The following is a 24,804-nucleotide window of genomic DNA, read 5'->3' on the forward strand; positions in this document are numbered from 1 at the left end:
ATTTATTAATATATTTTATAATTTCTAGAAACATATGCCTCTTCATAATACAGTCTTTCATCATAACTTAACAAGACATATTTACCAACAAACCCAATATCTTTAGTTCCTCTGTATTAGTGTTAAAAAAAATTCAACTAAGTACATTTGAGGATCCAATTGGCAAGAGTCATGAATAGAGTAGCATTCTTTTTACCAAATAGAAAGGAGCTCCAAGTATCTGTGTAAAAAGGAAGGCTTTCATAGGCAGAAAGGGCAGTAATTAGTGTTCAGTATTTTATCTTATTTGGAAATGATTTAGGTACTTAATGAATTTAACTTATTATTTAATTTAACTTAGCAAACTTTTAAAGTTTCAGGCTCCCAAAAAGATTTTGGAAACTATTTTTGCCTACACATACCATAAAGCAAAAAAAAAAATTTTTTTTTTTAAGATTTTATTTATTGAGAGAGAACAAGAGAGAGCATGAGCAGGGAGGAGAGGGAGAAGCAGGCTCCCTGCTGAATAGGGAGCCCAGCCTAGGGCTGGATCCCAGGACCCTGGGATCATGACGTGAGCCTAAGGTGGACGCTTAACCTACTGAGGCACCCAGGCACCCAAAACATTTTTTTTTTTGTTTTTTAAAGATTTTGTTTATTCATTTGACAGATGGAGATCACAAGTAGGCAGAAAGGCAGGCAGAGAGAGAGGAAAGGAAGCAAGTTCTCTGCCGAGCAGAAAGCCCAATACAGGGCTCGATCCCAGGACCTTGGGATCATGACCTGAGCCAAAAGCAGAGGCTTTAATCCACTGAGCCACCCAGGTGCCTCCCAAAACAGTTTTTGAACTTTTTTTTTTTTTTTTTAAACTAAGCTCTAACCCCTGGTGAGGCTTGAACTCATGACCCTGAGATCAAGCGTTGCATGCTACATTGACTGAGCCAGCCAGGCACCCCCCATAAAACATAATTTTTGTTATAAAGTTCACTGAAGAGCTCTTCGCTCATTTACATATATCTAAATCATTTACTCTCAACAACTATGTTTAGATTACCTATGAAAATTTCATGAGACATTAGACAAAATCAGCCACCATTCAAAGTTAGAGATAACATGAACTTATTTGATTAAGAAAGCCAGATAGAATAAAAAGTTGTGTGTCTGGATTATATACAATTTTGGTAAGTCAAAGACACATCTATTTTAATCAAACCAGCAACCTTAAATTAGCTTTATACTGAATATTTTTCTATGTCATGTGAACCTGAAATACATTTAGATTAAGTTTCTATTTTATTTTTGAGAATTTTTATGAATGCTAAAGTTATATAAGCCCTTTTCTTTAAGCTAATCAAATGAACTTTTTCTAACTATTTTGGCAATACCATCGGAGGGAGAAAAAACACCATATCTAGATCTAGCAGAAATAGACATACATATCGACAAATACAGAGATCTTATAGCTTCTCTTTTAAAACATTATAAAACTCACTATGTTATAAGTAACAGTTGGAATAATTTATGTTTATTTGCTCAGATGACCTAAGGCTTCTTAATATTTCTGGAGAATAATTTTAAGGTTTGTATTTGTTCCTGGAAGAACAAATACTGTGGTCTATAGTCTCAGCCCTTTTTTGCAGTTTGTGTTTTTAAAAGGCCTCAATTTCTTTTCTTCTTCTTTTTTTTTCTTTAGTCTTAGGCAAGTGTGGGTGTTATTTTAGCTATCTCCTGGAGTCTTTATATTTCAAAGACATGGTAAGATTTATATCTTCAAGGGACAGAGAAAGAATGCAAGTTTCTCCAAGAGGGACTTTGGTTTTCTAAGGCCAATAATTTGCGAGTTATTTGAGATAAATAGAGGAGGTTTTAGGATTGGAAAAAAAAAAGAAAAAAAAAGAAATAGATGGATGTTTGATTTCGTCTAGAGTTGCATTTTTTTAGTTTTGCAAAGATTTGTAAGATAAGGACTGTTGCTCTCATTTTTTTTTCTTTTCTTCTTACATGCAGGACAGTTGTATTTCCAATGTCCTAATTTTTTTTACAGTATCCATAAATGTCTGAAGGCAAGTAGGAAGGGGTCTGAATGGACTTTGATTTTTGTTATTAGTCTCTGTCTGTTTTTTGATCTTGTTAAGGGAGTCCCTACTGCTAGCTGTGATACCAATAAGACAGTGAGAGATCTCTAAAAGGAAATTTTTTCCTTTCAAATATAGCCAATTTAGAGGACCATCATCTGGCCATTGACAAGTAGGATCTTCTATTAGTCTCAATAGTGATTTAAACCAATAAGCCTTTTTGCAGCTTAACAGCGGACCAAAGAGGCATCCCCAAAGGAGAGTGCAAAAATGGACCCCTCACACGATCCAGCAAACTTACTCCCAGAATTAGCCTAAGAAAGATCTAGCTGCAAATGGGATGCAAACCACGTTTCTTTCTGGCCAAATTAGTGACAAGGAAGGTTGAGATGACAAAGTCCCCTTAGGGACCCCTTAAAACAAATTCCTCTGAGAACTGGCACAGTCGGACAAAGACAATGCTGGGTATTTGAGCCACAGCCTAGTGGGCTTGTTGCCAGATGCATGCTGGTATGTGCATCCAACAGTTGGCAGAGAGCAGAGAATATTCTCATTGGTTATAAAGCTCGGCTTTTAAGACAGAACAAAATGAGAGGAAAGCCTAGTCAGACCTATGGTTTTCCATACCTTATGACAAATGACACCAAAGTCAGAGGCAGGCGGCAGGGGTGGCTTAGTTGGTTAAGTGACTGCCTTTGGCTTCGGTCATAATACCGGAGTCCCAGGATCGAGTCTCACATTGGGCTCTTCAATCAGCAGGGAGTCTGCTTCTCCCTCTGACCCTCCCCTCTCTCACTTTCTCTCTCAAATAAATAATAATAATACAAAAAATATAAAATCTTAAAAAAAAAAAGAGGTGTGCTCAGTCAATTAAGGATCTGCCTTGGGCTTCCTGCTCAGTGGGGAGCCTGCTTCTCCCTCTCCCTTTGGTCCCCACCCCCTTTCTGCTCTCTTTCAAATAAATAAATAAAATCTTAAAAAAAAAAAAAAGGCAAAAGAAAACAATGACCGTCTTTGGGAGGAAAAGGATTGATTGAAAACAAGAGTACTGGAGTTGATATACCCAATGAACTAGTTTCACACATATTTTTCCCCATTAATCTAAATTTAGATAAAGAAAAGCTCTCTCCCCACTCTCACTTTCATTAGACCCTGTAGGCAAAGATCCAGGAAACTGAGGTAATAAGAATTTTTATATTCTGTCAGCTTTTTGTGAGAAATCCTGGGATCTTCCAGTTAGAACAGTCCCAGGGTAAGTAACATCCAGTCAGTTAAAGTTTATCCTCTGAACTACTCCAGATGCCAGGAAGGAATATGTTCACTCCACCCTTCAGGATTCTTTTGCCACCTGCCCTGTCCCTCAAAATAGAGTTCAGTGTGGAAGATTTAAAGGGAGGGAAGGTTGTCAATATAAAACTGAAATTTGCCAAAAGGGTTTATATCTACGGTTAACCAGTATCAGCCAAAGAATGGCACAAGAAGACAGAGGGGACACGTAACATTTTTTTTCTTCCCTGGAGCCCCCATCTGACTTAGACTTGCTCGCCAGGCCAGGGGTAGAGGTGAGGTGCCAAATCCTGTGGGCACAGAAGGACCACCTGGCTTTGGACCTCATCCACCTTGAAGGTGTCTATCTTCAGATCCCCTCCTGAGCTGAATGAAAGCAGATCACTTCATAGGTTACTCTGTCGTCCATTAAACTATAGAAATAGCCATTTGCCAGTTAGTGTACCACCACTTCAAATATAACTTATAGAGAGGGGGACGCCTGGGTTGCTCAGTGGTTAAAGCCTCTACCTTCGGCTCAGGTCATGATCTCAGGGTCCTGGAATCGAGCCCCGCATCGGGCTCTCTGCTTAGTGGGGAGCCTGCCTCCTCCTCTCTCTCTGCCTGCCTCTCTGCCTACTTGTGATCTCTGTCAAATAATTACATAAAATCTTTAAAAAAAAATATATATATATATATATAAAACTTATAGAGAATTTAGAGAAAAATCTTTCCCCATCATATTAGGAAGTAAATAAATAAATAGTAAACAGTAAATATGTAAATAATAATAACCAGACAGGTGGGAAAAGCCGATCCTTATCTTCATTGATCCTTATGCATGTGATTTTAGTAAATGGAGAAGAATAATGTGAAAGTTTAACAAAAAGTCCCTTTCCCTCTCCCTGTATACATAGGGAACAGTTGAATAAAAAGCTAAGGGAATTTGATTCTAAGATCCCTGAAGAGCTGGAGAAATCTCTTCACTGGGGATCTGATCCCAGGAGAATCAGCCTGCAGCTCCTGTGGGCAAGCAGCCGGGGAACCAATGCTGGAGGGGCAAGACCCAGCAAGTCCCTGTTGCCTTATGGGAGTCCCAGGACAGAAGTGGTTGCACTGCATGACAGCAGGCCCCTTCTTTGTAGATAAAATACCACACCTAGTTTTGCACCTGGAAGTTTGACCAATTAACTGTGTTCATGGTTTGTTAAGGAGTTAGTTTCAGGAGACACACAGTGATCAAATATTTGTCCTTCTCTTCCATTTAAAAAAAAAAATCTTATATTGGAGAAGGAGTGAAGATTGCTGGTGATTTGTTCCATTTCTCACCCTTACATTGCCAGGAGCTAAATCACCCAGCTGTTCAGAATTAAACACATGCTCCCAGCTAAACCTCAAAGTGTCTCGAGAGATCTAGTTTTTCAACTATCAAAAGCATCATCATAGTCATAGGAAAAATCAGTACTCTGTGGTATTTCTTTACTTTCATAGTATTTTTTTAAAGATTTTATTTATTTATTTATTTGAAAGAGAGAGATCACAAGTAGGCAGAGAGGCAGGCAGAGAGAGACGGGAAGCAGGCTCCCTTCCGAGCAGAGAGCCCGATGTAGGGCTCGATCCCAAGACCCTGAGATCATGACCTGAGCCGAAGGCAGAGGCTTAACCCACTGAGCCACCCAGGCGCCCCAGTGTTTTTATTTTTAATTATAAATGCAGAGAAGGGAGGAGAATCATCATCTTCTCAGTGCCTTTCAGAGGCCATTAGGAGTCTTAATCAGACTTGATATGCCACAAAGTTACCAGAATGCCCTGGCATATATAGGGGGAGGGCAGAAGTGTAAGGTCCCCTAGAGGCCTGGGCCAGTAAAGGAGGGATTGAATTCCAGGAGTGAGAGGGTGCCTCTGATTCCAGGAGCTCAGAACCCTGATCTTGGATTTGGTTGGCAGCTTGTAGACATATCTATCTTCAAGGAGTTATTTTGTTTTAGTTTTAACTTTATGCAAATAATACGTGGATACAGTGCCCTTAAAAAGCATTTAATCCTTTCAGATTAAAACTAATGTCCCCTAGGACCAATGTCATCTATCCTGGTGTCCTCCTCTTCCCTAGCAGTAACCCCTGTGGTCATGTGAGTGTAAATCCTTCCAATTTTTTAATCATTTTTACCTATTTACACTATATGCCCATATTTACAGTATTGTTTTATGTTTCTGTGACATAAGTGCAATTATACTGTATGTATTCATGTCCTGCAGATTGCTTTTACCCTTAACAACATGTCTTGAGACTTACAAATTAGTACTGCAGAGACCACCAACCTATGAAACTGGTACAGAAAATTTTTTTTTAAGATTTTATTTATTTGACAGGGATCACAAGTAGGTAGAGACACAGGCAGAGGGAGAGGGGGAAGCAGGCTTCCTGCTGAGCAGAGAGCCTGATGCAGGGCTCCATCCCAGGACCCTGGAATCATGACCCGAGCCGAAGGCAGAGGCTCAACCCACTGAGCCATCCAGGCACCCCTGGTATAGAGAATATTATCACACTTTTTGCCAATATAATGAGTCAAAAACAAATTTTCATTTTGCCTTGCATTTTCTCAGTCATCACTGAGGTTGAGCATCTTTACTTTGCTGTTTTTATTTTTTCTGTGAAATCGTCCATATCGTTTGCCTGGGTTTTTTGTTTTTGTTTTTGTTTTTTTGACAGAGATACACAGCGAGAGAGGGAACACAAGCCGGGGGAGTTGGAGAGGGAGAAGCAGGCTTCTTACTAAGCAGGGAGCCCAACATGGGGCTCGATCCCAGGACCCTGGGATCACGACATGAGCCGAAGGCAGACGCCCAACGACTGAGCCACCCAGGCGCCCCTGCCTGTTTTTCTCTTGAGTTGTCTTTTTCTTACTGCTTTTAGCAACCCTTGATGTAGTCTGGAAACATCCATCAAGGAGTTTGGAAATACTCTCCCAACGAAATTGGGAGAGTATTTCCAAATTCTATTGAGCACCTGCTGTATGAATATGCCCATCAAGGACTGGAACCGAGAGAGAACAGTACACATCGTGTACATCAGACTCGGTGTGTACTTGTTTAAAATTGTGGCAAGGTCAATGAACACACACGTGCATACCAGCAATACTAACAAAATGTAACCACTCTGAAAAAAATTGTATTTGGGTTCAGTCGGCCTACTTGTCACTTTTTTCCCCCACAAACATCTTATCAGTCCTCACTTCTCTTGGGGTCATGTAGGTCGCTGGACTTTTTTCTTGAGGGAATACACATACCAGCACTTCCTATTCTCACTCAGGTCTCTTGTGAACCTTCCTGTGAGGCCTCATCCCACATCTACTTTTCACTGTTGGCCCTGAACTGAAAAGGTAGAGTGCTTTTCTCCCAGGCTGTTTCTCCCTACTGGCTGTCCCACCAGCTTGCTGTCCTCTAGGGTAAATTAAAAACTCACGGTTTTTCTCTGGGGTCGACAGTTCCCAGAATCCCTCAAGTGTTGGATGCAGGAGATAGCCTTACAAAGGCAGGGTTGTGTAAGGAGGAGGAAGCAAAATAGAGGTGTTACCTTTGATGGGGATGATTATCTGCAAAATGCAATTTTGACAGCTTCTCATTTGCTACTCAGGGTGTTTTCATACTTGAGCCAGACATTAAAAATTTTAAGTTGAAAGGATATTGAAATAGTACCATGTGATAGTATAGATGTTAAGAGGGCCACTCTTGAATTTCTCAGTTCCCTGGCATTTTGCCCTTCCTCCTTTTCCCCACCACAATGCCCAGTACTGGTTTCAGGGAATTCTGAAAGAGGATCTTGATTCTTTGGATTTGTACCAAGCTGCAAATAGTAGCTTTGGCAACATGTCAGAATAGCAGTGGTTCTTAACCAGGGATGGACATCAGAATCCCCTGGGAAGTGTCTATTAAATATTTCAATCCTGCTGAATCAGAGTCTGGGTGGAGTGCAGGCCCGGTATTTGGCAAAAGTTCAGGAATGATTCTGATGTGCCCACATGACCTGAGCTACTAGTCTATACTAGTGCCATTCCGTGACAAGATTCACTCTGAAGACAGACGCTCAGAGTAAGTGTTTAGAAACATTTTCAGCAATTTCCCAGAGTACGTCTGTTGATTGTAAGTTTGGGCTTGTATTGTGCATATCTTTCCTCATTTTATATTTTACAAAATTATGTATCTTCCAAAACTGTCAAGCTGTGATAGATTAAAATTTAAAAATTGGTCCTTCACAGATAGTTTGAGAAGCACTGTTCTGGGCTAGTTTATCTGTATCCAAGTCAGACAGGTACAACTAAAAATTTTCTGGCTAGGCAGTTTTGTGACCTTAGGTGAGTAAGTCTCAGTGACCTCTTCTGGTGGGCTGTTGAGAGGATTAGAGATAATGAGTGTATCTAAAGCACTTAGCACAGTGCCTGATGATATTAGAAGTTATTGGAAGCCCATCATGGAACAGTTCCTAACAAAATCATCTTCCAGCTGGCTATTGAAGAATACACAGAATCACGGAGTGTGGTGAGTGAATCTTTTTATTCAGCCTCATGTATCATATTCTTTTTTTTTTTTTAAGATTTTATTTATTTATTTGACAGAGAGAGATCACAAGCAGGCAGAGAGGCAGGCAGAGAGAGGAGGAAGCAGGCTCCCCGCGGAGCAGAGAGCCTGATGCGGGGCTCGATCCCAGGACCCTGGGATCATGACCTGAGCCAAAGGCAGAGGCTTTAACCCACTGAGCCACCCAGGCGCCCCTCTCATCTATCATATTCTAACCAAACTAGAGTGCACAGCATGACAGAGATTTGAGTAACTTCCATAAGCTATACAACCAAGAGTGAGGGGCTTATTGGCCATGGCAGTTGCAGAGCCAAACTCTGGTTAGCAGACTTCCTCTCAAGCTCTCCTTGTCTCCTCTTTCATATTCCCCTTCCCCATAGTCCTTTTCTCTATTCACCCCCCACCACCCCAACTGCTTTTTATTTCTTAAAAGCACAGTAATTTTTTGTTCCTGTTGGAGGGTAAGGAGGGTGGGGGGTGGAAATTTCTGGCCTCCCATTCAAGCATCTAAAAATAACCAGATCATTCATACTGAGCCAATTAACCTCCTGCTGGCATTACCCCTGTGTCCTTGTCATGCTAAAAGAACATCTATCTGTCCCTTTTTGAGTTATATTACAAAAAACACCTTTCCTTTAGCTGTACCTTGATAGTTACCATTATCATTATTTCTGGGAAAATCGTCATGTCATAGTCAAATACAGGGGCTTTGTAAGGTGCCAGCAATTATGGATTGAATTCTGACTCTGTTGCTTGTTGTGTGGCTTAAGGAAAAAGTTATTTTTAAAAAAGTATCATAATTACTATTAGAAGCAACAAGAATTTGAGCCCTTTGGTCTAACCTGAATATTTAAAAAGGTAGAATAAAGTCAAAGGCTTTAACAAACCATCTTTTCTTGCAGGATCCACAGTTCTTTTGGATGACAGCCTAGACCACTGGTTTGGTCTGGCTTTAATTCTGAACTTCTCTGGTTAGGGTTTTTTAATTCAAGGCAATGTGATTTAAAATTCCTCTGTCCCCAGTATTTCCTATAAACCAGAAGTTAGGCCTAGAATCTTGATGAGCTCAGATTAAAATTTTTGCCCATCCTTCAGACCTCAGCTCAAATGGTGCACTCGTTAGGTCAGCTCTTCCCATTATACAGAGTCGTACTCTTCTGTGTTTTTCTTTCATAGTGTTTATCACAAGCTATTTCTGGATCTTTGTGCTTTGTTTTGTTTTGTTTTGTTTTTTTCATGAATGTCTTTCTCACTTACTAGACTATAAATTCTTTGGAGGCAGGGACTATGTTTGTATTTGTTTACTGTTGTATCCCTACAACCTAGCATGGTATCTGGATCCTTTAGCAGTTGGTAAATATTTATCAGATGAAAAAGGGTGCTATTCATTCATTAATCTCCTTTAGGGCAGGAACTGTCTTACTGATAGCTGTGGCCTCAGTATGTAGTTGGTACTAGTCCCTCCACAAGATTTTGTTGCATAGGTACACAAGTCCTATTGGTATGAGAAAGAAGGGCAGGAAGATAGGTCTACAGAGAGGCCAACCAGATGGAAAAATAGATCTCTATCACCTGTGAACTGTTCTTGCCAGAAGTGTTTAGCCTGAATCTATCAAGCCTCCAGCCCTAACTTCTAGTTTATAGGAAATAAAGAGAAGAAAATATGGTAATCCTGTGAGGAAGTAGTCAGACAAATCCAGAAATTGTAGAATATTCTGCAAGACTGCTGGCCTAGACAAAAGGTCATCAAAAGAAAAAGAGGGGAAGATTAACCTAGATTAAAAGTGAGAGATTGAGGAGACATAACATCCAAATGTAAAATATGGTCCTTGATTGGATCCTGGTTAGAAAAAGGCAATTACAAAAGACATTTTTTACTACAATTGGAGAAATTGGAATATGGACTATATATTAGATGATACTTGGGAATTATTGTTACTTTTCTTACATATCTTATGTAGAAAAATGTCCTTATCGTGATGTCTGCAACTTATTTTTAAATGATTCAGCAAAAATAAAATACATATATAGATAAAGCATATGTACCACTGAATCTGGGTGGAAGATATACAGATGACCACTGTATGATGGTTTTGTTTGTTTATAGTTTATGAATTTTGGAGGGTCAGCTTTATTGAGGTATGATTTACATAGAATAAACTTCAAAATTTTAAGATTTATATACTATAAAGTTTTATGAATTTTGACAAACACATGCAGTCATATAACTACCATCACAGTCAAGATCTAGAATATTTTTATCACCCTTAAAATTCTCCCTTACTTATTCATAGTCATCCCCTTATCCTAGCCCCAACCTTGGGCACCACTGATCCATTCTCTATCCTTGTAGTTTTGACTTTTCTAGAACGTCATATAAATGCCCTTGAGTCTGCTTTAACTTAGTGCAATATTTCCCTGGCTTTGCTGTAACAAAGTACCACAAAGTAGGCAGTTTAGAACAACAGATATTTATTATCTCACAGTTCAAGGTGTCAGAAGGACCACACTTTCTGGATAGTTTTGGGGAGGAATCTGTGCATACCTTTCTCTTGGCTTTGGGCATCACCAGCAATCCTTGGCATTGCATATCTTGCAGCTGCTTAACTCCACTGTCTCCCTCTGTCATCCCGTGGTGTTCTCCCAATGTGTTGCCTCTGATATTGCATGAGTTCTCCCTGTGTATCTCTTACAAGGACATCAGTCAGTTGGAGCAAGGGCTTACTCTGTTCAAGTGGCTTAGCTAATTTATCTGTAATGACCCTGTTTTTATTTTCAAATTTATTTATTTTATTCAATATTGTTTCTGTAATGACCCTGTTTTTAAATAAGTTCACTATTTGAGATGTTTAGTGATTAGGACTTATTTTTTGATGGAGAAACACAATGGAACCCATGATACCTAGCATAGTATGTTTGAGATCCATCCATGTTTTCTCATGCATCAGTAGTTTGTACCATGCTATTGCTATTTAGTATCCCATTGTATGGATGTACCAAAATGCTTATCTATTTATCAGCTGAAGGACTTTTGGTTGTTTACAATTTTAGTCAATTATAAGTAAAGCTGCTATAAATATTTGCATGTGGATTTTTGTGTGAACACAAATTTTCACTTTTCTTGGGTAAATATCAAGGAGTGAGATACTTAATTCCTCCATAAAAGACTGCCAACCTTTTCCAAAGTGGTGGTACTGTTTTCCATTTCCATCAGCAATATATGAGAGTTTCTGTTCTCCACATTTTTAACAAGGCTTGGTGTTGTTAGTTTTTCTGATTATAGCCATTTCAGTACGTTATCATGGTATCTCATTATGTGTTTTAGTTTGCATTTTCCTAATGACTTATGATGTTCAGCATCTTTTCCATGCCCACCTTCCATTTGTATATCTTCCTTGAAAAATGTCTGTTCAAGTCTTTTGCCCATTTTTATTAGGGTATCTGCTGTCTTATTGAGTTGCATGAGTTCTTTTTATATTCTGGATGCAATTCCTTTATCAGATAAAAATATTTTCTCCCAATTTGTGGCTTCTTTTTCTTAGCAGTGTCTTTTAAAGAGCAGAAGTTTTTAATTTTGATGAAGTCCAGTTTATTTTTATGGGTTCTTTTGATTGTCATTGTACATGTTTTTCAACTTTTCTGTGGGTTTGGAATTTTTCTTTTTTTTTTTTTCTTTTTTTTTGGGGGGTGCTGAAGAAATGAACTTTTTATAATAAAAAGTTGGAAGAAAAAGGGAGGCAGAGACAGTTTTATAAAAAAAGCAAACAGTTATTAAAAGGCAAACAATAACAAAAAGATAAAGTTTTTTTTTCAGCCTCCCAGTTTGCTCCTTCGTGCCCGTGAGTACTGCACAGATGCATCCCTTTCAAACCCTCTGTTTCTCCTTCAACTTTTTTTTTTTTTAAGATTTATTTATTTGAGAGAGAGAAAGAGAGCACAAGTGTGGTGCGGAGGGGGGCGGGCAGGAGAAGGGGCAGAGGGAGAGGGAGAGAGAGTCTCAAGCTGACTCTGCTGAGCAGGGAGCCCCACAGACCTCAAACTCATGAGGTCACCTGGGATCCTGAGATCACAACCTGAGCCGAAACCAAGAGTCTGTTGCTTAACCGACTGAGCCACCCAGGCACCCTCTTCTTCAATTTCTTATTTAATCAATCTCTGAGAGTTAGCAAGAGAGGGTGGAATGCTTCCAGAACATACCAGAGTTCATGACAGGGAGCTTTAGACCTGTCCTTGGAAGTATCCCTGAGGCTGGAGTGATAATGACACAGACTCCTCAGCCTCAGCAACTGGAGTTCATTTTGGCTGTAAAATAAATACTCAGTTCTCATTAAAAGTAAACTCTGAGATTGCAGAGGGTCAGTCAACTCTGTTGGCCTCTGGGGTCTGATTTGGTGCTCCCTCAGCCATTATTCAACCTCAGGCAATTGCCAGGCCCCCCGCCTCAGCCAGACATGGTAAGAAACTTAATGAAGCTGCAGAATCTGTGGCCTGAGAAGTAGCCTGCAGGATAGCAACTAGTAACTATTCGTCTTGTTGCATGTAGAAGTCCCCCGCAAAAGGGGATGAGGAATGGGAAAGTCCGACCTCTGAACTGGCCTTCTCTACACCTGTCTTTCACCTGTCTTCCTGCTATATACACCTGCTACACATATCTCTCCTCGGCAGAGATTTGTCTATCACATCCTATTCAGAGACTGTTGGCCTCTTCTGCAGCTCACCATCTCTATGATCCTTTGAAGTTGGTTCCAGGGGAAAAGAAGAATCTAGGACAGACTCCCCTGTAAGGTGTTTCCAATGTAGTAACCCAGGTAGAGAAAAACCTAAGACATTTTTTGGATTCTGTGTCACAATTCTCAGGTTTCTCCTGTTTTCCCTGCTGCTGAACTTTGCCAAAGAGAAAAAAGTTGCAAACAGATAGAAGGCTAACTCAGTTTGGGTCCTAATTTTTTGATTGCTGGCCTGAACCTATATCAGAAGTCCTGGGTTGGCCCTGTAATAAATTAGACTCTGGATGATCTTTGGAAGAGGTCTTTCTGGATGGTCTTTGAAAGACACCACTCTACCTAAAACCATTTTGGGTTTTAAGCCCAACATTGTGTCTAAAGTAGTCCAGAAGTAGGCCTATTCCCGGGAGAAGGTACCACTCTTCATCAGGGCCCAGCTAGCCTGGAACCCTGCTGGCTGCCTTCAGTACATGGGTGATAGACAGATGGAAAGGTCCAGTCCCTTCCTGGTGGTTTTTGTGTGTCACTGGCTTCACAAAGTTTTTGCCTTGTAAACCAGTCGTATCCCATCTCATACCTACTTCAGCCACGTTGGAGTTTCCCTGTGGCCCATGTTCTCTCTTCCCCAGTCAGCTTCAGGTACTTCCTCAGCACCACCAGTTCCGGATCCCATAGCACCTACCTTGGACAGCCAATCTCTACCTCACTATTGGTCCACCGATGCTGCTCCCATTTGAACAGCTGATGTTGGCACAGTGCTTTTAGAAAGCGCCGTTAGACACAATCTTACTTAATGTTCACCCTAACCTTGTGAAGTAGGTACTATTATTCCCATTTTTCAGGTGAAGAATCTGAGGCTCAAAGAGGTCAGATGACTTATCCCTGATTGCACAGCTCATTTTGAGAGGGACAAAAGTGGGCTTCAAACCCAAGCCCTTCTAAGGAAAGTAGGATATATGTCTGTATTTGTTTTTATAAAACATCCCCCTGTTGGGAGAAGACCACTGAGTGGTAGAGGGACAAGAATGCCAGGGAAGCTTCCTACTATATACAATTCTGTGAACCGTGCTGCTGTATTATCCATTTAGACAAACAGAAAAGCTTGTCCCTGCCTTACTTCTTTAGCCCGACCTACTGACTCCTCTGTCAGTGCCCAGCTTAATAAGTCACACAGCTGAGTTGACCAAGACAATGTACTACTGCAAGTGGCAGTATTTGGGATTTAAAATTCAAGTAGCGGTTTCAGTCTTCTATCTTGAATCCATTTTATGTGATCTAACATATCCATTCTCCCTTAGGGGGAAAAAAAAAGATTTATTTTCCTAGTCCAGGCAGACTAGCTCCCAGTTGTCTGGGCAGTGCACCTCCACCAGCCTACTAGGTTGCTAAGACAGCAGGGAGGCACAGCACATCCAGTGTTGGCAACGGCCACGGGGGTTTGGGATGATCTACTCTTCGAGGAACTGAGAATTCTTTGGCAGGCTGGGGGATTTCCCCCTCTATCAGATTCTTGGTCAGATCAAGAGTCAAGCTTGAGGGGTTGGGACTTCCAGAATGGCAGAGTAAGGAGCTCAGCAGAACTTCCCCCCAGCAAACTGCAATTTGGTAAAATTTCGAGTCTCTGGAAATTGTCCTAAGGGCATACTGCAGATGAAGAAACATTCATCCAAGACAATCTACTAAATCTCAGTAAGAACAGAAAAAGGCTATGGCATTTGAAACACAGACAAGCTCCTCTACCCCTTCTCCCAGCTTCATGGTCTAGAAGTTCTACGCTAGGCATTATACTCCATACAAGTACAGCCAAGAAGACAGAGGCTCCTCCCCAGAATCTCTCAGTCTGGGATCACAGTTTAACCCTAGGATTGACAGGCTGCCAGTTTTCTCACCCCTGTCCCACAGCCTCTTGTTGCAAAAGCTCCATAGCAGGCAAACAGAAAAGAGGACCGGGTCTCCCCTCCCCCACTCGGTCTTCACTCATAGAAACTGGATCACTCGCACATTGCTGGAAGGAATATAAAATGATAAAGACACTCTGGGAATCGGTTTGGCAGTGTCTTAAAAACCTAAACATGTAACTACCAAACAACTCAGAATTGCAGTCCTGGGCATTTATCCCAGAGAAATGAAGACATATGTTCAAACCAAAACCTGTATACACATATGTTTATAGCAGCTTTATTTGTAATAGCTCAAAACTGGAAACAACCCAGATGTCCTTCAACAGGTGAATGGTTAAACAAACTGGTACATCCATACAAGGAAATATTCTTCAGCAATAAAAGGAAGTAAATTATTAATCATGCAACAATCTAGATGAATCTCCAGAGAATTATACTGAGTGGGAAAAAACAATCCCAAAAGGTTATATACTGTTCTCGAAATGACAAAATTATAGAAGTGAAGGACAGATTGGTGGTTGCCAGGGGTAAGGAGGCGGTAGGGGCAGGAGGGAAGTGGGTGTGGCTATAAAAAGGCACATGAAAGATCAGAGAGACAATGGAAATGTTCTGTGTCTTGACTGTATCAATGTCAATATCCTGACTGTAATACTGTAGGACAGTTTGACAAGATGTTACATGGGGAAAACTGAGTAAAGGATATACAGGATCTCTCTATTTTTACAGCACTGTGCAAATACACAATTACTTCAAAAAGCTTAATTATTTGAAAATTGGAAAAGATTTGAATAGACATTCATCCAAAGAAGTATACAGATAGCTAGTAAGCACATGAAAAGATGCTCAACGTTATGAGTCTTAATAATTAAGTTATTAATAATTAATAATAATAAATTAATTAATAATAATTAATAATTAAGTTATTGATAATTAAGTTATTAAGACTCATAACATTGAGAATCTTTTCATGTGCTTACTAGCTATCTGTATACTTCTTTGGAAGTGCAACTCACAATGAGACAAGATAACTAAAGCAAAACCAGACAATGAGTGTGGAGGATGCAGAGAAATTGGAACCTTCTTACACTGCTGGTGGGAATGTAAAATGTTACAGTCACTTTTGAAAACAGCTTGGCAGTTCTTCAAAATCATAAACTTAGAGTTATCATATGGCCCAGTAACTCTATTACTGGGAATATACACAAGAGAAATGAAAATATAGGGACACCTGGGTGGCTCCGTTGGTTAAGTGTCTGCCCTTGGCTCAGGTCATGATCGTGGAGTTCCGGGATCCAGCCTTTATCAGGCTTCCTGTTCAGCAGAGAGTCTGCTTCTCCCTGGAGTTCCGGGATCCAGCCTTTATCAGGCTCCCTGTTCAGCAGAGAGTCTTCTTCTCCTTCTGTCCCTCACCTGGGTCATGTTCTCTCTCTCTTTCTCAAATAAATTAAACCTTAAAAAAAAATGAAAATATACATTCACCAAAAACTATTTTTCAGCAATAAGAAGGAATGACTGATACATGCCACAGCATGGATGAGGCTTGAAAGCATACTAAGTGAAAGAAACCTGTCCTAAAAGACTACATATTACATTTAAATTTATTACATTTATAATTACATTTATATTTATATAAAATGTCCAGAACAGGCAAACCTATAGAGGCAAAGTAGATTAGTGGTTGCCTGGAGGCAGTCTGTGTAACTGCTAATGGGTAGAGGATTTCTTGGGGAGAGAATGGAAATGTCTAAAATCAACTGTGGTGATGGCTGCACAAACCTGTGAACTGACTAAAGAACATGGACTTTTATATTTTAAATGGGTCAATAATATAGTATATTAATTATATCTCAATAAATCTTTAAAAAAAAGAATTGAGCTTGAACCCATCTATCTCTTCTGAACTATTTTTTTAAAAGCCTTTTTATTTGAAAAAAAATTAAGTTTCAGGAAGTTGCAAGATTCACCAATTTTTGAAATTCTGCCTGTTTTTAAGATCAAATTCCATAATCAGCTTTGGGTTGATGTATTCATTGACTTTCTTTGTAGGTCTTGGTTTTGGATTGTGTTGTTTACTCTATAACATGGTTCTCATTTAGGGCATTTGGCCATATTTGGAGACAGTGGGGCTGCCACTGTCATCTAGTGAGTACAGACCCAGGACAGTGTTAGGGCAGCACTCCCAAGAAAACTTATCTTGGGGTGCCTGGCTGGCTTAATCTGTAGAGTATGCAACTCCTGATCTTGGGATTGTGAGTTCAAGCCCCACATTGGGTGTAGACATTACTTAAAAATAAAACCTTAAAAAAAAAACCAAAAATAAAAACAAAACTTCTCTGGACTAAAATGCTAACAGTACCAAGACTGAGAAACTTGCTGTACTCTTTTAGTGTATTTATCAAAAAGAGAAATGTTATAGTCTGATCAAAATGGTCTGGGGATTTTACTCACCAGTTAAGGTTTTGGAGCATAGTTTGTATATCCCATATCGTTTATTTATTAGTCTTTCAATTGGTTCTCTCACTATAAACATTTATTTGCCTGTTGCCTAAGAGGGCAGGAGCCAGACATAAAATGCTACAGCATGAGCAGCACTATAAACTAATGGGCACTTAAGTATTTGGAAAAGATGACAGGGCTGCAGCTGAGAAGTCAGGTGGCAGCATTAGCATGGCCCGGGGTGGGTGGGCAATAAAGCCTGGAGCTTGGGAGATCTGGGATAAACCACAACCACAAAACTTAGAGAATCCAAGAGACCACAAAACTTAGAGAATCCAAGAGAACATTTCAAACATATCTTCTTGCTACTGTATTCCCTTCATGAAATGGTGGCACTGGGGCCATTTCCCAGAGGCTGAGTGGTTGAGGGGGTGACTAAACGCTAGACTGTGCCCACATGCAACTGTCCAAGGCTGTTCAGTGCATATTGCTCTCCTACTTTCCCATCATGGACCTGTGCGGTGTTTCTATGATCTCCAGAGAAGAGGGAAACCACAAAGGGAAGCTTAGGTCTTCTGAAAACCCTTTGCATAGAAAGTTAAAGCTTTTACCCACCATTAAATAGATACATATTCTGCCATAGGATTTGGATGTGTATATGAATGGTTGCTGGTCATCCAGGATCCATTATTTCTGCATATTCCCAGAATGTCTGAGAAGAGTCTCCTATGCAAAGAGGGCATTCAGTAATTTTTAGTAACCACTTGGATGTCTATTATGTTCCAGGCACTGTAAGAGGCTCATTAGTGGACAAGAGAGACAAGGGCCCTAATCTCAGGTAGCATATATTAACAAGAGTACCTCAATATGTATTTATTCTTCAGTTGATTTTTCTCTCTGAAAAACTGGCTTCGTCACATCTTTGCAAATTATTGTCAGAAAGTTTTTCAGATGAATAATGCTTGTCTATGGGAGCAACAGAGGGACTATCTGTTGAGTTTTCTAGGATTAATAGCCATCAGCTGGAGTCTTAGACTATTGGAAAATACTTTTTAAGATGTTTATTTAAGTGGATAAGCCACTAAAAGCTCAATAATTGAAGAACAAAATAGTGAAATGGAAAATAAGGGCATATAAATTGAACCTAAAACTTTGAAGACATCATATGGGAAATTCAAATGATGGCTTTCTAAAAGAGTATTGTTGCATCTGAGTATTAGAGGCTAAGAGCATTCTTTGTAAAGCAAAATATAATTGTTGTGGATGATAAATACAAACTTGGCCATATCTATTTTTTTTCTGTTCTTTTTAACTAACTAGTTTTGGTTCTGTTGTTCCTTTTTGTTGTTTTGTTTTATATAGGAAAATACTTTAATTTTTAAATTTCTTCAAAGCCTTTTTGGAATAGGGTGGGGTATAAATAAATACTTTTTAGAAAAATCAGAGCAGAGTATAGACAATAGATGTCCCCTGGGGTGAAGGTCAGGAAGGGAAGGGGGGGAGAAAGGTATGCCAGCAAGGACAGAAAGTCCTCTGATAGTATTATTCCTCTATGCGGTCCTGAGCATAGTGTTCTGTGTCATTTCAAAGTTGACTCTTTTTTTTTTTAATAGAGAGAGGAGGGGCAGAGGGAGAGAAGGAGAATCTTAACCAGGCTCCACGCCCAATGTGGAGCCAGATGTGGGACTCCATCTCACAGCCCTGAGATCATGACCTGTGCCAAAATCAGGAGTCAGACACTTAACACTGAGGCACCCAGGTGCCCCCTAAAACATTATTTTTTTAAAGCTAAATATTTTGGGGGCGCCTAGGTAGCTCAGTAGGTTAAGCATCTGCCTTCAACTCAGGTCATTATCCCAGAGTGCTGGGATCAAACCCCTTGCCAGCTCCCTGCGCAGTGGGGAGCCTGCTTCTCCCTCTCTCTCTCTCTGTTTCTCCCTCCCCCTAACTCCATGCGCCCTCTCTCTCAAATAAATAAATAAAATCTTTAAAAAAAAAAAAAGCTAAATATTTTTGATATATCAAGGTCATCTACTCCTTAGATTACTGAGATTCAGTAACTGCACAGTCCATACTCACAGTTCTCAGTAAATGGAACTTAATGCCCTAAGCTTAATACAATAGACAGAAGCTGAGGAAAATGAGAACTTGGATGATAATCTAGGACTCTTCTTTAACAGCTACTAGAAAGAGATAGGATGGTCTCTCAGGTTGAAAATCAGTTTCATTTTGCCACAGGTGGGCCTTTGTTAGCTTTGTCCTATTTCTTTGCAAAACACAGGCAGAATCTGAACCTCTTTTTGGAAACCCAGAGAGTAAATGCCATTCTTTTTACCTGGAGTTTTCAAACAGCCAAACTGGATCCAATATTTTCTTTCCTCTACCCCTTCACAGAATTGTTGGGTTTTTGTTTTTTTTGTTTTTGTTTTTGTTTTGTTTTGTTTTTGTTTTCCCTTCTGAACTCCATGGAGATTTCCTTGACACAGGTTTCTGTTAGGGACTCAGGGTTTATTATCCAACACCCGGCAATACTGATGAGCTCACTGGGTTTGTCAGAATGATTTGGCAGGAACTGGCATCCTCTCCTACTCTGGTCTTGCCTCCCCAGTCCTTGTACGTAAGCTGGGTTTCCTCCATATGCAAAGAGCCTAACCTGGAGCTGGGCATACAGGCAACGTTAGCCAGTAGGTACTGGTTCAATTGTTTCAAAATATTTATGGCTTTCTAAAAAAAAGTATGTACACATCTGTCAGAATGACTGAGACAAAATTAGTGATAACACCAAATGCTGGCAAGGATGCGGGAAAACCCAATCACTTATAAATCACTGGTGAGAATGTAAAATGACACAGCCGTTCTGGAGACCAGTTTGGCAGTTTTTCACAAACCTAAACATGCCCTTACCATATGACCTAGCAATTGCACTCCTTGAATATTTATCCTAGAGTAATTAAAAACCTGTACTCACACAAAAACTTGTACATGAGTTGGTTATAGCAGTTTTATTTATAAAAGCCAAAAAGCAAAAACAACCCAAATGTCCTTCAACCAGATGAAATGGTTAAACGAACTTGAGTACTTCTACATCATGGAATACTATGGAACAATAGAAAAGTTACCGTCTACTGATACACAGAACAACGTAATGGATCTCAAGGAAATGATATCGAGTCCAAATAAAAGCCCATCCAAAAAGATACATACTGAAAGATTCAATTTATATAATATTCTTAAAATAACTAAGTTTTAAAAATGGAGAACAGATTAGTATTTGCCAGTGATTAGGAATGTAGGGAAGAGGTGATGGATGGAAATGAGTATAACCATAAAAGGAAGCAAAAGAGATCCTTGTGGTTCTTTAACTCTTTTGTATCTTGACGTAGTGGTGGATATATAAACCTACTCACGAGATTAAACTGTATAAACACTCAAATGAGTAAAAAGTTAAAGAAATCTGAGTAAGATTGGTGGATGTATTAATGTCAATATTCTGGTTTAATATTGTTTTGCAAGCTGTTAGCACTGGGGTAAACTGGTAAACAATACATGGATACCTCTGAATTCCTTCTTTCTCCTTCCTTCTTCCCTCCCTCCTTCTTCCCTTCCCTCTTTCCTTCCTTCCTTTTTTTTTCTTTCTTTCTTTCTCCCTAGATTTCATTTATTTATTTGACAGAGACATAGCAAAAAAGCATAAGCAGGGGAGCAGTACAGGGAGCAAGGAGCCAGACATGGGGCTTGATCCCAGGACCCCAGGACCATAACCAAAGGCAAGGTAAAGACAAATGCCTAACCAACTAAGCCACTCAGGTGCAACTCTCTGTATTCTTTCTTTCTTCCTTCTTTCCTTCCTCCCTCCGCCCCTCCTTGGAGAAAAGTCTGATTCTAGGAATGGGACAGGAAATTTGCAGTTTGATCCTAGAGCATCTTGTAGTGCCAGAAAGTAGTAGAGTGCTAAAACAACAACAACAACAACAACAACAAAACAACCCAAACCAACCTCATAGTGATGGTCATATGGGGACATAGCAGCCAACTGGATGAGCTCATAATGGCCAAAACTGGAACAATGTGAAAAACACAGTGAGTAAAATAGTATTATATTATAACCCTAAGTATAAAATAAACATTCATGATTCCATACAGATATAAGTAAGTGATTAGGTAAATACATACATTGAGGATATTAGATATATCTCCCATGCAGAACTGCAAATAATTGATGTAGATGTTCTACCCTTAAAGGTGAGAAATATAATTCCTCATTCCTTAAATGTAGGCTGTGCATGGTGACTTTCTTCCAAAGAATATAGTATGGAAAGAAAAAAGAAAGAAAGTTTATAGTAGAGAATTCTGACAACTCTATCCCAGTCAGCTGATCAAGGGTAAGTAACGTCAGTAGTGAGAAGTCATGTTGATAGTATGTCCCCTTGATAAGATGTGATGATTATGGCGCCTCTTCTCTGTGGCCTTCCTCCCCAAAACACATTTTCCCAGTCTAATCATGAGGGAACATCAGATAAATCACAGTTGGAGGACCTTCTACAAAATATCTCACCAGAAGTCCTCAAAACTCTCAAGTGTTGTCAAAAACAGGGTAAGTCTGAGTAATAGTCCCAGCCAAAAGGAGCCTAAGGGGACATAACTGCAAACATCATATAGTATCCTAGATAGGATCCTGATACAGAAAAATGGTATTAGGGGAAACCTGAGGAAATCTAAAATGCGAGCTTAGGTTACTAAGAATGTATCCAGATTGGCGCATTAATAGTACCATACTAATGTACAATGGTAGGGGAAACTGGGTGTGGTGTATATAAGAACTCTCTGTCCTATCTAAATAAGTCTGTACATCTAAGACTGTTCTGAAAATAAAAACTTATTTTAAGGGACGCCTGGGTGGCTCAGTTGGTTGGACGACTGCCTTCGGCTCAGGGCGTGATCCTGGAGTCCCGGGATCGAGTCCCACATCAGGCTCCCAGCTCCATGGGGAGTCTGCTTCGCTCTCTGACCCTCTCCTCGCTCGTGCTCTCTCTCACTGTCTCTCTCTCTCTCTCAAATAAATAAATAAAATCTTAAAAAAAAAAAAAACTTATTTTAAAATAAGGGAAATAGATGTGTCCCATCTACCACTTCCAGGGAGAGTTCTGGTACACTGTGCCTGGGCCAGAGGTACCTTCACACTTTGGCCTTTCACTTTTCTCTCTTTACCCCTACCCTCTGCAGTGTTTGAACAGAGGACTTAGTGCTGAGACTGTCTGATTGTCTAAACTCATGAGGAAAATGGTGGAAAGTTCACATCACTGCCAGAAAGAGTGATTTATGGCTTTACTCTTGAGCTCCCTGTTTGGCTTTATACTATATCTTGTATGGACTATTATTCCTGAATCTTGATTAGACTCCTTAGGCTTAACCTTTTGGCCTCAGAAATACCAGGCACTTGCATTGCCTGTTTACCTCCTACAATAATCAGCTATGTACTTTAATTTGGAGTTTACATGATGAGTACCTCTTTAGTCAATTCCATTCCTATAGGCACAGATAACTATGCTAAAAATCAACAGCAGAAGAAATACCAAGAGGCTATCTCAGCATTAAGAGAGATTGCTGTTAGTGACATAAACCAAATATTCTTTTTTGCATCCAAAGACCTTTACACCAAAGACTGAATTGTATGTAGACATACTGACACCCAGTATTTATTTGTGATCTTTGCTATAATGATTTTGACCATAATTATTTTGACTATCTTTTATTAATACACAGTATCAAGATGTTTTTAAAAAAGTAAGTTGAACTTCTCTCTCTCTCTCTTTTTTTTTTTTTAAAGATTTTAGTTATTTATTTGACAGACAGAGATCACAAGTAGGCAGAGAGGCAGGCAGAGAGAGAGGAAGGGAAGCAGGCGCTCCTTGCCGAGCACAGAGCCCGGTGCAGGGCTTGATCCCAGAACCCTGGGATCATGACCTGAGCTGAAGGCAGAGGCTTAACCCATTGAGTCACCCAGGTGATTAAGTTCTGCTAATATTGAAAATGTTCTTAAATATTAGTTATTAACAGAAAGAATAAATAAAATGCTGTATTACCAAAGAAAAATGAAAAATTGAGAATGAACTGTGAATACATGTAACAACTTGGGTAGATCCTAAGGGATTACGCTGAACCCTGAGTGAAAAAAGCCAACTCAAAAGGTTACATTTATGTATTGTGTAGCAATTTATATTAAATTTGGAATAACAAAATTATTGAGATATGAAACAGATCAGTGGTTGGCAGGGGCTAGGGATGGAGGAGAGGGAGGGCATGAGTCAAATGGGTAGCAGGAAGGACACCTGTGATAATGAAACAGGTTTGTATCTTAATTGTGGTGGTATTTGCATGAATCTCCACATGAGAAAACTGCATAGAACTACATGCACACACACACACACACACACACACACGGGCATGTACAACTGATGAATTCTAAATAAGCTTTTTGCATCATACTAATGTCATTTTCATGGTTGTGATATGACATACGGTAATACACCACTGGGTGAAGGTAAATGGAATCTCTTATCACATATTTAAAGGCATTAGCTGCTGCTTTTATTCATTCTGTTTTAAACTGACATATAATTTATATACCACAAAATTTACCCTTTTGAAATGTACAATTCAATGGACTTTGGTATATTCATTGTCCAATTTAGTATATTGGTCACATATATGTAACAATAACTACTAATTCTAGAACACTTTCATCACCACAAAAGAAACACTATCCTCAGTAGTCACTCCCCTTTTCCCCATCCTTTATCTTCTAGAAACTACTAAGCTACTTTCTGTCTCTGTGGATTTGCCTATTCTTGAAACTTCACTTACATGGAATCAATACAATACTTGTTCATTTGTGTCTGGCCTTGTTCACCAGCATGTTTTCGAGATTCATCCACACTGTAGCATGTATGAGTTTTACATTCCTTTCTGTGATTGAATAATATTTCATCTTATAGACATACCACATTTTGTTCATTCATTACTTAATGGACACCTAGGTGGTTTCTGCTTTTTGACTATTATGAATAAGGTCGCTATACACATTTATGTATGGGTTTTTTGAACATATGTTTTCAGTTTTCTTGAGTATATACCCAGGAGTGGATTTTTTGGGTCAAATGATAACTCTCTTTAATTTTTTGAAGGACTGACACAGTTTTCCAAGATGCAGCCCCATTTTACATATCCACCATCAGTGTATGAGAATTCTGATTTTTCCACATCCTCGCTAACATGTTATTGTCTTTCTTTTTTATTATATCTATCCAAGTGGGTATGAAGTGATATCTCATTGTGGTTTTGATTTTCTATTTCCTTTTAAAAAAAGTTTATTGTTTATTTGAGAGAGAGAAAGAGATTGAGCATGAGCAGGGGAAGGGACAGAGGAAGAGGGAGAGAGAGAGAGAATCCCAAGCAGATTCCCTGGTGAGCACAGAGCCCCCACCCAGTGCTTGATCCCATGACCAGGGATCATAACCTGAGCCCAGACCAAGAGGGGGCTGCCCAACCTACTGAGCCACCCAGGTGGCCCTGATTTTCTATTTATTAATGACTCAATTTCAGTAGCTTTTGTCTTTCTAGGAATTTATCTATGGCATCTGTGTTACCTAATGTTGGTATACAATTGTTCTTAGTTTTTGCTTACAGTCCTTTTTATTTTTGTAAAGTTGATAGTAACGTTCTCTTTTATTATTGATTTTAGTAATTTGAGTCTTCTTTCCTTTTATCTTCATAAATCTAGCTTAAAGGTCTATCAATTTTATTGATTTTTCAAGAACAAAGTTTTGGTTTTACTGATTTTCTCAACTG

At 39.5% G+C, this 24,804-nt stretch overlaps 2 protein-coding genes and 1 pseudogene across 4 annotated transcripts in view; all 3 read left to right on the forward strand.

Moving 5' to 3' along the window:
* The window catches only part of COMMD1 (copper metabolism domain containing 1), a 259,154-nt gene that overhangs the window by 230,996 nt on the left and 3,354 nt on the right, over nucleotides 1–24,804 (forward strand). The gene's annotated exons all lie outside the window — the stretch shown is intronic.
* The window catches only part of B3GNT2 (UDP-GlcNAc:betaGal beta-1,3-N-acetylglucosaminyltransferase 2), a 65,847-nt gene continuing 48,425 nt past the window's right edge, over nucleotides 7,383–24,804 (forward strand). Inside the window, exon 1 of one of the 2 annotated variants that reach the window (XM_044264051.1) lies at nucleotides 7,383–7,409. The gene's annotated coding sequence lies outside the window, so the exon portion shown is untranslated. Of the gene's footprint in view, nucleotides 7,410–21,016; nucleotides 21,037–24,804 lie in introns of those variants that run through there. The other variant, XM_044264052.1, reaches the window with a different exon arrangement.
* On the forward strand, nucleotides 22,062–22,718 carry LOC122916517 (annotated as a pseudogene).

The sequence above is a fragment of the Neovison vison genome, chromosome 8 (genome assembly GCF_020171115.1).
Source record: "Neovison vison isolate M4711 chromosome 8, ASM_NN_V1, whole genome shotgun sequence".
Taxonomy (NCBI): Eukaryota; Metazoa; Chordata; class Mammalia; order Carnivora; family Mustelidae; genus Neogale; species Neogale vison.